Source organism: Ahaetulla prasina, chromosome 1 (genome assembly GCF_028640845.1).
Source record: "Ahaetulla prasina isolate Xishuangbanna chromosome 1, ASM2864084v1, whole genome shotgun sequence".
NCBI classification, from domain to species: domain Eukaryota; kingdom Metazoa; phylum Chordata; class Lepidosauria; order Squamata; family Colubridae; genus Ahaetulla; species Ahaetulla prasina.
In genome coordinates, this window is record NC_080539.1 from 59541289 (window position 1) to 59554188 (window position 12900).

General features: G+C 33.4%; 1 protein-coding gene across 7 annotated transcripts in view; it reads right to left on the reverse strand.

The window, feature by feature from the left end:
* GPATCH2 (G-patch domain containing 2) overlaps nucleotides 1-12900 on the reverse strand; it is a 100898-nt gene that overhangs the window by 56623 nt on the left and 31375 nt on the right. For 2 of the 7 annotated variants that reach the window (XR_009152976.1, XR_009152974.1), the window contains exon 6: nucleotides 10505-10703. The exons of 4 other annotated variants lie outside the window; for them this stretch is intronic. The gene's annotated coding sequence lies outside the window, so the exon portion shown is untranslated. The remainder of the gene's footprint in view (nucleotides 1-10504; nucleotides 10704-12900) is intronic. One more of the 7 variants, XR_009152975.1, reaches the window with a different exon arrangement.

The window sequence follows — 12900 nt, forward strand, 5'->3', positions numbered from 1 at the left end:
CATGATACATTAGAGTCAAAAACATTCATAACAAACATAAAGTAGGTAATTTTCTTCTTAGAATGAAAGCTAGAAATTCATGGGGAGAACAATTCTATAATATTGGATCACTCGGCTGGATGTAACCTGGCAAAGTGAAAATAAAAACCGAGAAATATCTATATTGTTCCATCAACTCCTTCACTTGCTTTCTAAAAGTAATCAAAGCTTAAGTCACCTAGTTTATCTAAATCCCCGCCCTACCTCCCCCACTGGAAGTTAGGTGAAAGGTGGATTCTGAACCATTTTTTCCATGTGCCATCTCCCCACCCTTCTCCATGCTACCTTAGAACATTGTGAGGATATTATTTCCCTATCAATATGTTACCTGCCAAAATGGGAGAGAATCTCCAATACAAAATTCTGCGGTGCCTGGGCAAAGAATCCAAACAATCCTATGGCCCCTACAATAGTGTCCTTCAAATTATTTTTTATTTTTTTTAATTTTCTACTACATAGTTATTACTTCTATGGTATCTGAAGGTTCAGTATGCTATCCATATTACAAAAATGCTTAGATGCTGATATATTTCATATTTACAGTACTGTATCAAATATGTCTAATAGATTAAAATACCTAAAACTTTTACCTGCAAGTCACAATGTACTTCAACTGAAAATATAAAGATCACTTCAACTGAGACAAGGTTAATTAATTTAGTGTAGGTTTAATCTATCAAGTTAGAAAGAACTTCAAATCTTCTAAATATGATAAAATATTGTAATATTTTAATATTATGTTCCATATTACTATTTTACACTGGAAGGGAAACATCATAAATGCTTTTCAGTTATTCAATTACCATAAGTAAAAATGGCAAGCAATGTGCAGAAAGAATTAAGGGAATCTGTAACATTTAAAAAGAATTCTTGGTAAGAATTACAACAGAGGCACACAACTCAATTGTAGCCCATGTGAGCAAGCTATAGATTTTTCTTACTTGTTCAGAAAAAAAATCTCCCTAAAGTTATTAAAACTAAAAAGCAAATGATTCAACTACTTCCCTTGCTTCCCACAAATAGTGAAATGTTTTCTGTATCCTACCTGCTTATTTTATTCAGTTTTTAAAATATAATTCTTTCAAATATTAATGTATTTTGCAACAAGCTAAATTTAGATCCAAATACCCATTTATTTATATATATCCAAAACTTAACATTGTTTGCATTAAAACCGGGCATGGAATAAATGAATAGGAATTAAAATTTATATTTGAAAGAAGAGAATTTAGTGACCATATTTTAGAGTACAGTGGAAGATACAGTAGAAGCCCTCCTCTATTATTCTAAAAAACAATTAGGAACATCATCAATTTTAAACAAGTTGTTTGTTGGCATTGCTAAAGGATAGCCACTTCCTATTTGTAGTAATTTTATTAAAGATAATTATAACAGTAAAAACTAACACAAACTTAAAAAAGCTAAAAAAGAAAAAGAAAGGGTAGAAGGTGCAGGGAAAATAGGAAAAAAAGTCCACTAAGGGTTAACAGAAATAATAACAGATCTATTTTATTATTGATCAAATAAGACAATTATTTTCCTTTCTTTTACTTCTAACAATCTTAATCTTTAGTCCATTCAAATAAAATTGTAGAACTTGATTTTTTTTTGCAGCTCAAGATTCAGTCAAAATTCAGTTCTTTATCTGCTTATACCCTATAGCCAGAATCTTGCCAGATTAAACCTATACTACTCAAACAATAACAAATACAAAAAGTGGAGTTGTCAGAATGAAGAGTTGGCAAGCAATACTTCTCTCCTGGACAAGGAGAGAACTTGGGATCACTCACAAATGCTCCAGACAGCTATTTCTTGCAAGGAGACCATTAAGATAGAGACACATTCACATTCTTTTCTAATCACTTTCAGAATCTGCTTGTTAACTGCTTTCATCTATTAGAAACATTTGGATTGACATGATTGAGAGCACTGAGGTTCATTCTAAACTTAACAAAAGAAGTTTTAACTACTTAAAGAACTTGTTAAAAAGTTTCTCAAATAAATAGCAAAAAGACAATTGAAATATTGATTTTAGAAAGTTACAAATGGACTAATCTTAAATAAAATTTGGAAGTACTTATAAAAAAATTCTTGTGTGAAAATGATTCATTTTGAATGTTTTTTTTTTAAAACAAAGGTTTTTAAAAATTGTACCCTAGGGGGAATGAAACAATTTCCACTAACTAGAAGGAAGTTAAATACAAGCATGAAAAATCAATAGTTTTTTATTTGGCGATTTAAACAGTATGCATGAGCTTACTAACATTGGTGTCCCTTGCACTAAAGTGAGAAATTGGTGAAAACAAATGTGTGTGTGTGTGTGCTCATCCGCCACTTCCACGGCCAGGTTCAAAACGGCTCAAGGCCCAGTAGTGGGCTGTTGCCCAGGGATTAGGGACCCCTTTTCTAGAATAGCCATTTAAATGAAGAACAAATTTGTTACTTATAAACATAAAGATCAGAATCTGAAATTCAAAATGAAAAAGCTTTCGAAAACCTTTTGAAATATATTAACAATTTTTTAAAAGTTTATCAAGCATCTTGCATGAAAAACAATGATTTTTATTTTATTTTAAAAGGCAATATATATTACCTTAGTGGCAATCTCAGTGATTTAACTAGAACATGAAAGTAACGAAAATAGTTGACAGTTGTCAATACTATAAAAGTGCCATTATAGCTTGCATGTTGATACTCAAAAAGATAAGGTAAAAGTGGACAATTCTTAAGTATATAAATAATTAAATACAAGTCTGGAAGGAGAGGGGAATTGAATCTTTCAGGATAATATATTGCTGATTATAGGGCACATACTAAAAAGAGTACCAAAGTTTACTACCTCTAATTTGACGAGTGATATAAAAGTAATCTCTTAAGAAATATAACATTATTTGCAAATTGAGCAAGAAGACCCCAATGATAGCCATATATAATCAGTTGTCACCTTGCAGCTCAATTAGCCCTCATGTAAAAACGAGGCATGTAAGGAGAAATGAGGTTTTGACATTATCTCTGCCAGCAAGATAATTACACAGTCTTCATTTAACAGTAGGGCAACACTACTGTAGCAACAAATTAACTCAGCTCCATTTGCAATTCATGGTGTGTTTTCTCATTTAACACCATTTGTCTTACTCCAGTGAATGTTTCCATTAGTTTTATTCAGTACAGCAAAATACTTTATTTTGACTTCAACATTACATCACTAAATCACTATATCTTTATCCCAGTAACTTTAAGCATGCCGATATATGTCTGGTTTTTAACTGAATTTTTTTCTGCGTTTTTAATTGAAATTTTTCAGCATAGTTTACCACCAATAATAGAACCAATCCTTTTGGATTTAATCAATACCAGATTTTTTTTTTCATTCTTCATCCATGTCACTGAAATCATGTTTCCTTTCATTATTAATCAAAATAGACATATTCTAATTAAATTGCAAATAAAACCAACAAAACCAACCAAGTTTATTGCTACAGGGCAGTATTAATTCTGAATCACTGCTGAGTCAGTGAAAATACTTTATGCATTTGGATAGTCTCATAACGTTCACTCTGCCTGCTTCTCTTTATAGAGTATCTGTGATTTAAATATACAAGCATTACTACTACAAGCAGTTTTCTATAATATTACTTTGGAAAATACACTTTAAGTTGCAAATTCTGATTAGGAACAAAGCCTGGGTTAGCATGATAACTAGTGTATGTAATCTGAAACTATTGTTAATATAGTAGGAAGAATTATCTATCCTGCTAAATGATGGCAAGGGATAGTCCGACTGTAGGGATAATAAAAGCATTTGAAAAAAGTATTGCTCATTCCAGTTGCAGCCAGCAAGATTTTATTTATTTTATTATTTATTTGCTACCTTCCATTGTTTTTAGAAATAACTCAAGGCAGCCAGTATTCCCTCCTGTTATTTTCTTCATAACAACAACCCTGTGAAGGTGAGCTTAGCTGAGAAGAGTGACTGATCCAAAGCTTTCATGACTAAGGCAAGACTAGAACTCACTTTTCATCATGGTTCAGGAAACTGAAACATGGTTCAACTGGTTCAGGAAAATATCTAATTATACTCACATTTTGATATTACAGAAAAAGGTAGAAGAGATCTAATGGTCACAACAGCTACAATATTTCATTCCACCCATTCATTCAACTCTGAACTAGGCCATGTGATTTGAAAGGAAGAAGAAAAGGGACACAAACTGAAGGAATCAGCAACCTTTCAAACCATTGTCCAAATGCCTGTTTTATATTGGATATTTTTTTTTCTGTAGGGTTTCTTGTTTGTGCCTAATTCATACCCTCCATGTTTTTGTGCATTCAGCTCCTACAACCATAGGACACTTTTCATTAACCAATATGAATGATCTGAACAGGTCTTCCATCTGAGCCTAGTTACATTAGCAACCTTCATATGGAAAACAGCAGTATGAAAATGCAGACCCAAGTATTCTATCACAGCTCATGACAACAGAAATTAAAAGAACTAAAAGTATCAGAGATATACCTGCTGTAACTTTCTACATTTAAATGCTATTTTTTCCTTCTTAAAATAACCTCCGATAACCACTCTTTAATTAAGGGGGGGGAAACCTTATTAATTTCTCACATTATTTAACACATACAATATGAACTTTGAGACAATGTCAAAGAATAAAACAACTGATTCTCAGATTAATTAACAGAAGAGAAAAAAACAGTGGACAGTTGATCTATCTGAGTCAACTATACAAGATCTATTTAGCCCATAGCCAAAGAAAGGGTGTCACTTTCTGTTATGCGAATCCAAGGTGACTGCTTATATTTTGAATTGCTGAACTAATTCTAGCCTGAGCAAAAATCTGCCTTTTATTTCATAATTACTTTTTGTGTCAAAACTGGTAGATGTCCTTTTATACCAACCTATTAAGGCTGTTAACTATAATAGTGCAAAGTGTGATTAAACATTATTACTGGACCGACATTTAGAAAATAGGAAAATGTAAAATAAAGGCTAGCAAAATAGCAAGCATGTTGCATTCTTTAACAAATTTTTAAACTCAATCAAAAACCTTATTCTCACTTATAATCACTATCAAAAGGATTGGAAGCTGCTTATCATCTTTTATAAGTTATAATTTTTATAATTTCTATTTTTCTCTCATACTTTTTCTCTTCTCACAACTCATTATCTGCTCTATTCTTTTTCTATTTCTGTATAGAAAAAGAATAGAAAATTCTGTATTATATGTGTATGTATACATATTCTCAAATCTGTTCTTAAAACAGTTCCAATATAAATTGTTGATCTGCTGATTTAAAATATACATTATATACCAAAGATCATTTTAAGTTTTAAGGATGCTTTAAAAATTACAGTCTCAGTAAAATGGTAGAAACATATAGAAAAATGAATTTGCTGAAATAAGATATAATTATTGCAGTAAGTATTGTCCCTGCAATGTGGATTGAATGGAAGTTTCTTGGGCTTTCAAAACAATCAAGGATTCCACAGAAAATCTAACCAATATACAAAAGAAGTATTTTTATAAATCAATACCGTAATTCAGTCTTCATTATTACATCAGTTATGGGTGAACAACAGGAAGCAGAGAGTAGAAATAAATTAACAGGTCTGATAAATCACTTAATTGAGGAAGGTAAACAATAGGATTCTATAAGTTTCTGTAATGGGACCAGTACTTTTTAATATCTGTATAATGAATTTGAATTAGGAATGACCAGTGACATGTTCCCAAAATAACAAATTAATTAAACAGTAAAATAAGGTCTACAAAAGCATCTCTCTCTCCCCCCACCACTTTCTCTCTCCCTCCCTCCAGAATGGAGGAATGAACATTAGCAAATGAAGTGCAAAGAAAGCAAGTGTAAAATAATGCACGCAGGGGCAACAAGCACATACATACGAGACCAGAGTCCTCAGCTGGCAATGACACATCAGGGTAGTGAATTGACTATAATGCGACCAATGAGAACATTCATGTTTATGGAAAAAAATAATCAAAGAGCATGCTTCAACAATAGGTTCAAGTTTCTTAAGCTATTGGGAAATAATGTTTGAATGTGTGTGGGGGGAGGGGGAAGCTTTAGATGGAAGCTCTGAAAGGTGAAATCTTTCAGAGCTCCAAATCTTGGGTAATATTCCATACCTGAGATGGTGTCAATAGTTACAGATTCTACAGAACAGTTATCCCGTTCCTCAAATTACAGATAACAAATTCAATGTGTCTATCAGTTACTATTCTAATGATTCTGAGGGGCATTCATATCCTAATAAATAAGATTTTAAAAAATAAAAAACTACAATACAAAAATCAAAATACATCTACACAAATAAATACTGACAGTAGAAATAACAAGTAGTTCAAAATTAGAGGAAAGCATATTAAAAATTATGTTAAAAAACAGCAAAGCTTTAACTGTTTTCCTACAAACCATTCAGAACGCAAGTGATTTTTGTTTGTAGGGATTGAGCCTAAGCCTTTTTTTCCTTATCCAGGCTCTAATAATTTCCAGGCACCATAAAAACACTTTGGTATTGTCTATTCAACCCAGGATTGGAGATGTGATGTTGAGTATTACCTGCATTCTAATTAGACCTGACCTTAGGTGATCTTTCCCAATGGCTTCAGGCAGATATTAATAGGAGCAGGGGATGTTGACCCAGATGCATCATACAATGGAGGATGAGCTTACAGCTTGATCTCCCCATCCCTATCATCACTGATTATAATTGCCTGCTTAGGAAGGAGTAACCATTGTAAATCAGTGCCACAAACTCTTCTCATGTAACAAGACTAACAACACTGAATGGGCTACCTCTTGCCCATATCCTCTCATCTTTCTGGGTGACCTAAATCTTCCTCTCATTAACTGGATAACTAATGAATGTACAACTGACCCAATCCATACAATACTATACAACGCTCTTACAAACCTAGGTCTTGAACAACTTGTAACTAACAATACAAGACTCAACAACTGCCTTGATCTCATCTTCTGCAACAACTCAAACTCAATTTACGGACTACAAATTAAAGAACCTTTTTCCAACAGTGACCACTGCATGATTCATTTTCATCTCAATATACGTCCATACTTAAATTGTCATAACAACAGTATTCCCAACTACAACTTCAAAAAAGCCAATTACGAACCTTATAAACAATGATCTTTCATTTCTGGACTGGCAAAATCTGTTTGCAACCTGCATAACCGCTGAAGATCACTATAGAGTCTTCCTACTTGAAATCAATAGAGTCATTAAACTATATGTACCATAAATGACTACCATGATCAGGAAAAACAAACTACCCATATCAATAAAAAAGCTTCAATCAAAAAAAAAATCCTTCTGGAAAGGAAACAAAAAAGGCTATGTTGCAAATTTCAAAAACCGCTACAGAAATATATGCAACCAAATAAAAACTGAATGCACAAATTACCACACCAAGCAAGAAGAGAACCTTCTGTGCACAAATTCCAATCGTGCCTTTTATAATTTTGTTAACAATAAACTTAAAGACTCAAGATCCATCCCACCACTAAAAGATTCTAACAACAAAGAATGCAATGACGAAACAGTTAAAGCAAACCTCTTCAACATTTTCTTTGGCTCAGTTTTTGTTAACTCCGATAACACATATCCGACATTCCACAAACGTAACAGCAATGATTATGATGACTTAACTCATATAGATTTCACAGAAGATAACGTTGGAAAAGCTCTTCATAACTTAAAACCATCGCTATCTATTGGACCCGATGGACTATGTGCATACTTCTTAAAAAAACTTTCCATTAATATAGCAGAACCCCTAAGTATTATCTTTGACAAAGCTTTCACTACCAGTTCCCTTCCCAAACTTTGGTCACTAGCCACAGTCATCCCTATCTTCAAAAAAGGAGACCCCAGCTTAGTGGAAAATTACAGGCCGATCTCTCTTTGCTGCGTCACCTGCAAAGTCATGGAATCAATCATCAACCAATCCATTACCTCACACTTAGAAACTAACAACCTACTCTCCAATAAACAATTTGGTTTCAGGAAAAAATTATCATGTAACTTACAACTTCTCCACTGTAAAAACATATGGACTACAAATCTTGATCAAGGCAAAACAATAGATGCAATCTACATAGACTTCTGCAAAGCTTTTGACTCAGTAGTACACGATAAACTTCTCCTAAAACTAATATCCTATGGCATCTCAGGACCCCTTCACAAATGGATATCTGCTTTTCTGTCTAACAGACAACAAGTCGGTCAAAATTGGCAATGCTCTATCAAATCCTGTTCCTGTCAAGAGTGACGTTCCTCAAGGCAGCATCCTTGGACCAACACTCTTTATACTATACATTAATGATCTTTGTGACCATATCTCAAGTAATTGTGTTCTCTTTGCTGACGATGTCAAACTATTTAACACCACAGACAATACATCTATCATTCAAAACGACCTTGATCATCTAACCGCTTGGTCTAAAAATTGGCAGCTCCAAATCTCAACCAACAAATGCTCAGTCTTACATATAGGAAAAAAGAACCCAAACACTAAGTACATACTAGATGGACATTACCTTACAGATGACCCCCATCCCGTTAAAGACCTTGGAGTTTTCATGTCAAATGATCTAAGTGCCAAAGCCCACTGCAACTACATAGCAAAAAAAGCTCTAAGAGTTGTAAACCTAATCTTGCGTAGCTTCTTTTCCAAAAACACCACACTACTAACCAGAGCATATAAAACATTTGCTAGACCAATTCTAGAATACAGCTCGCCTGTCTGGAACCCTCACCACATCTCTGACATCAATACAATTGAACGTGTCCAGAAATATTTTACAAGAAGAGTTCTCCATTCCTCTGAAAACAATAAAATACCTTATCCCACCAGACTTGAAATCCTAGGCTTAGAAAACTTGGAACTCCGTCGCCTTCGACAAGACCTAAGTTTAACTCACAGAATCATCTATTGTAATGTCCTTCCTGTTAAAAACTACTTCAGCTTCAATTGCAATAATACTAGACAACTAATAGATTTAAACTTAATGTCAACCGCTTTAATCTAGATTGCAGAAAATATGACTTCTGTAACAGAATCATCAGTGCTTGGAATACTTTACCTGACTCTGTGGTCTCTTCTCATAATCCTAAAAGCTTTAACCAAAAACTTTCTACTATTGACCTCACCCCATTCCTAAGAGGACCATAAGGGGCGTGCATAAGCGCACAAATGTGCCTACCGTTCCTGTCCTATTGGTTTTTTTCTTTTCTTCTTCCTATATATATATATATGCTTATACCTCTTTATATTTACTCATATATGTGTTTATATACTATATATTCTTTTTGTATGATACTGAACGGTGGCAGGTCCGGAACACAGTAAATGAATGATAAAATTTACTGAATGATAAAATTTGCTTCTTCATAAAATGTAATGATAGCTGCCAATGTTGATGTTTGCAAAAAGAAAGACCAAAAAACAGCATTACAAATGTCTATGAATCATGATGACAACATATCTCCAATATCAGAAGCAAGAAACCTCTGAGTATCAGTTGCTGAGATCCCAAATGGAGAGTTCTATGCCATGCTTGTCATCTTCTGATGCAATTATGTGAAAGCCATTCTTGTTTACTGTATATCCATGGAAGCTATCCAATTTTGGTGAGGGTTTTACTGATATTGAATGATTGAAAAAGAATTCCAAAGTTTAGTGCTTGTTTAATTTATTTCAGATAGTAAACAGATTTGCAATGTGCCAGTATAGAAAAAAAAATATGCCTCCCTTTAATTCAATCAATTAAAGGGATAACTAGGGCCAGTTATGCGAGTTCTTGATTTAGCAATATGGCCTAATTTGTGCAAACCCTGTCCTATATAAATCTCACAAGGTTTCCCTATACACCACAGGGAATGAATGAAGTTTTCACCACAAAGATTCTAGAAACCTTGTCTAGTAATTAAATGTAATTGTGATTAAATTTCTGAATATGTTCTTTAAAAACTCACTGATGCCTATCAGTCTGGAAAAAAGTACATAAACATTTCTAAAGCTCCAAAGCTTCACCAATTCATGGCTAAGAGATTTGCTTGAAATGAAGAAAACTTCAGGCAATAGTGAATCTTCTTAAATGCATCAATCTTATCAAATAATTTCAGGAGCGCAGCTCAGGACATCAGAAAGGACTCTGGAACAACATCCAGAATCTGCAAACTTCATTTGCTTTAGTTAAAACCAATGTTTATGACTCCATTGTCAAAGAAGCACTGGATAAAAATGAGAGATCAGCAACATAGAAGCAATTACTAAGAATAATACTGATGATCATCTCATATTTGATTCTCCAGTTTCCTGGAGGAAAGTTTTATGAAATAATGAATCAAAAAGTCTGGGACTTTTATATCTAGAAAAAATGAAAGACTATGTTCTAATTTTGAGCCTCATACCAACTTGAGAAGTGTGAAGATGACATAGTTTGGGGATGATTTGCTGCCTCAGGACCCGGTGCCATCATTGAAGGAAGTATGAATTCTGCTTTGTGTCAGAGAATTCTACAGAAGAGTAACGGGCCATCTGTCCATCAGCTGAAACTGAAGTGCAAGTGGATCATGCAGCAAGACAATGATCCCAATCATACAAGCAAGTCTATAAGAGAATGGATGAAGAAGAACAAATTCAATGTTTTGGAATGGCCAAGTAAAATTCCAGATCTAAACCCCACAGAGATTTTTTATCAAGATCTGAAAAAAGAATTTCATGCTAGAAAACCCTCAAATGTTACTGAGGGAATTTGCCATAGAATAGTAGATCACAATATGAGAATCTGATCACTAATTACAGGAAGTGGACAGTGGCAGTTACTGCAACTAATGGTAATGTAAACAATCACACATTTTTAACATTGGTACACTGCATGTTGAATAATTTTATTTATGAAATAAAAGAAACAAGCACCAAATGTTGGTAACATTGGTTTTCGTAGACTCAGTCTCTACTAGTTTGACCTACTTTCAGCACCAACACCAAACAAATGTTCAAAAAAATCTGAAAGTTGACAAATGTTTTTTCACAGAACTGTAGACATCTAGCTATTTTGTTAGGAATGTTTAACTTCTATTTCAATTTATTTTACAATATTTACAACCTGCCTCAATCTTGACAGACTTTGAGCAAGGAACAAACATGGAAATTGAATATAAACTTTTGGAATTATGTAAAAATCATTATTAAAATCACAGGCACCCTTACAGTAACTAATCTAATCATGCAGAAACATGTACTAGAACACAAATGTGTTGATTGTTTATGAAATTCCAGTGGGATCTGGCATTTCCCAGGGAGAGAAGATTGGGAGCCACCACAGAGTGGGTCTATTGCTTCATCCACAGTCAATGTATTCTGTGAGGAGGACCTGAAACATTCCCATTTTTAGCACTGGTAGAATTCTGGTAAGATATTTTATGGTATTTCTAGTGCTGTTATAAGATCTTTGAACTTATACAGTATGATATTTTAACCTCATGCCTAGAACAGACAGTTGGTTTACTGAAAACAGGAATGAATTTTTTCATGTGTCCACTGATATTTTATCAAAATTAATGCTGAATCTACTGTTACAAGTGGATGGACAAAATTTCTACTCAACCAATTTTTGGGTAAACAATGATTGCAATTGTTGATTTTAAACAAGCAACAATAAAATTAGGACAGAAGTGATTGGTACATAAAAGTATCAAGAGCACAAATCTCAGATGATAGATTTTTGAACTGGCTGGCAATGGTTTCATGAAAATTTAGTGAGGAGTCACTGAATGCCCTCAGATGTCAAGGGAACTATGACAAATAATTTTATATCATTTGATAAATAATGGTTACTCTTCCATATAGTAAGACTTCCCCTGCCCTTGGTTTAAAATAAAAAAAAGATTTCTATAAAATTGTATAAAAGATAATATATATGGTCAACAAATATGTAAATAAATAATTCTACCTTTCAGGCTGAAAAGTATCAAGAATTCAGAACGGATGTTCCTAGATTCATTTTTATTGAACTGCAGTGATCCAAATACATTCACATCATGAAGTAATTCCTTTTGAATTAAATGAATTCTATTATAATGGAATGACTGAGAGACTTGAAAGAATTGCTTACAAATGCACATGGGGGGAGGGGGGCAATTGCTAAGTCTAAATTAAGATGTCGGCTATGAAGTTTCCAATAGGACCTTGACATGACTGTTGACCTACTCATGACATGATCACACCAATAAGGATTTGGAATTCTATTAGTATTACCAGAGGAAAAAAGTCAAGGAGTCATCAGGAAAACAAATCTATATCTGCTACTCCATCAGCCAATTACTGTTGTTAAAGTGGAATTAGATGGGTATTGACAATGTGAAGGGGATAAGGATTAAACAGATGACTGAGTATACAACTAGCTACATTGCCATGCTTTGCTGCATAATTTTTTTTTAAAAAAACTGCCTGAGAAAGTAAAAGAATGTTTCGCATCAGGATATTATTATGAACTTCAAAATATCCTTGAAAAGAATAAGTATTTATATAGTATAACAACAAAAGAAAATACAACTTATTGAATGAATAAAGAACTACACAAGAGTGCCCAATAAATTATAGTTAATTTGATATCATAGCTCACCAATTACCTAATGCTTAGGGATTCTGATTAATTTTAAATAGTTAAAATATTCAAGTGATTTCTTTCAATTACTAAAAGGTGTCTGGAAGGCATGAACTTAATAGTGAATTCCACTTCTTTGGTATAGGCAGGCAATATAAAGATTCATGTACAAAAGTAATGTGTCACAATGGCACAACA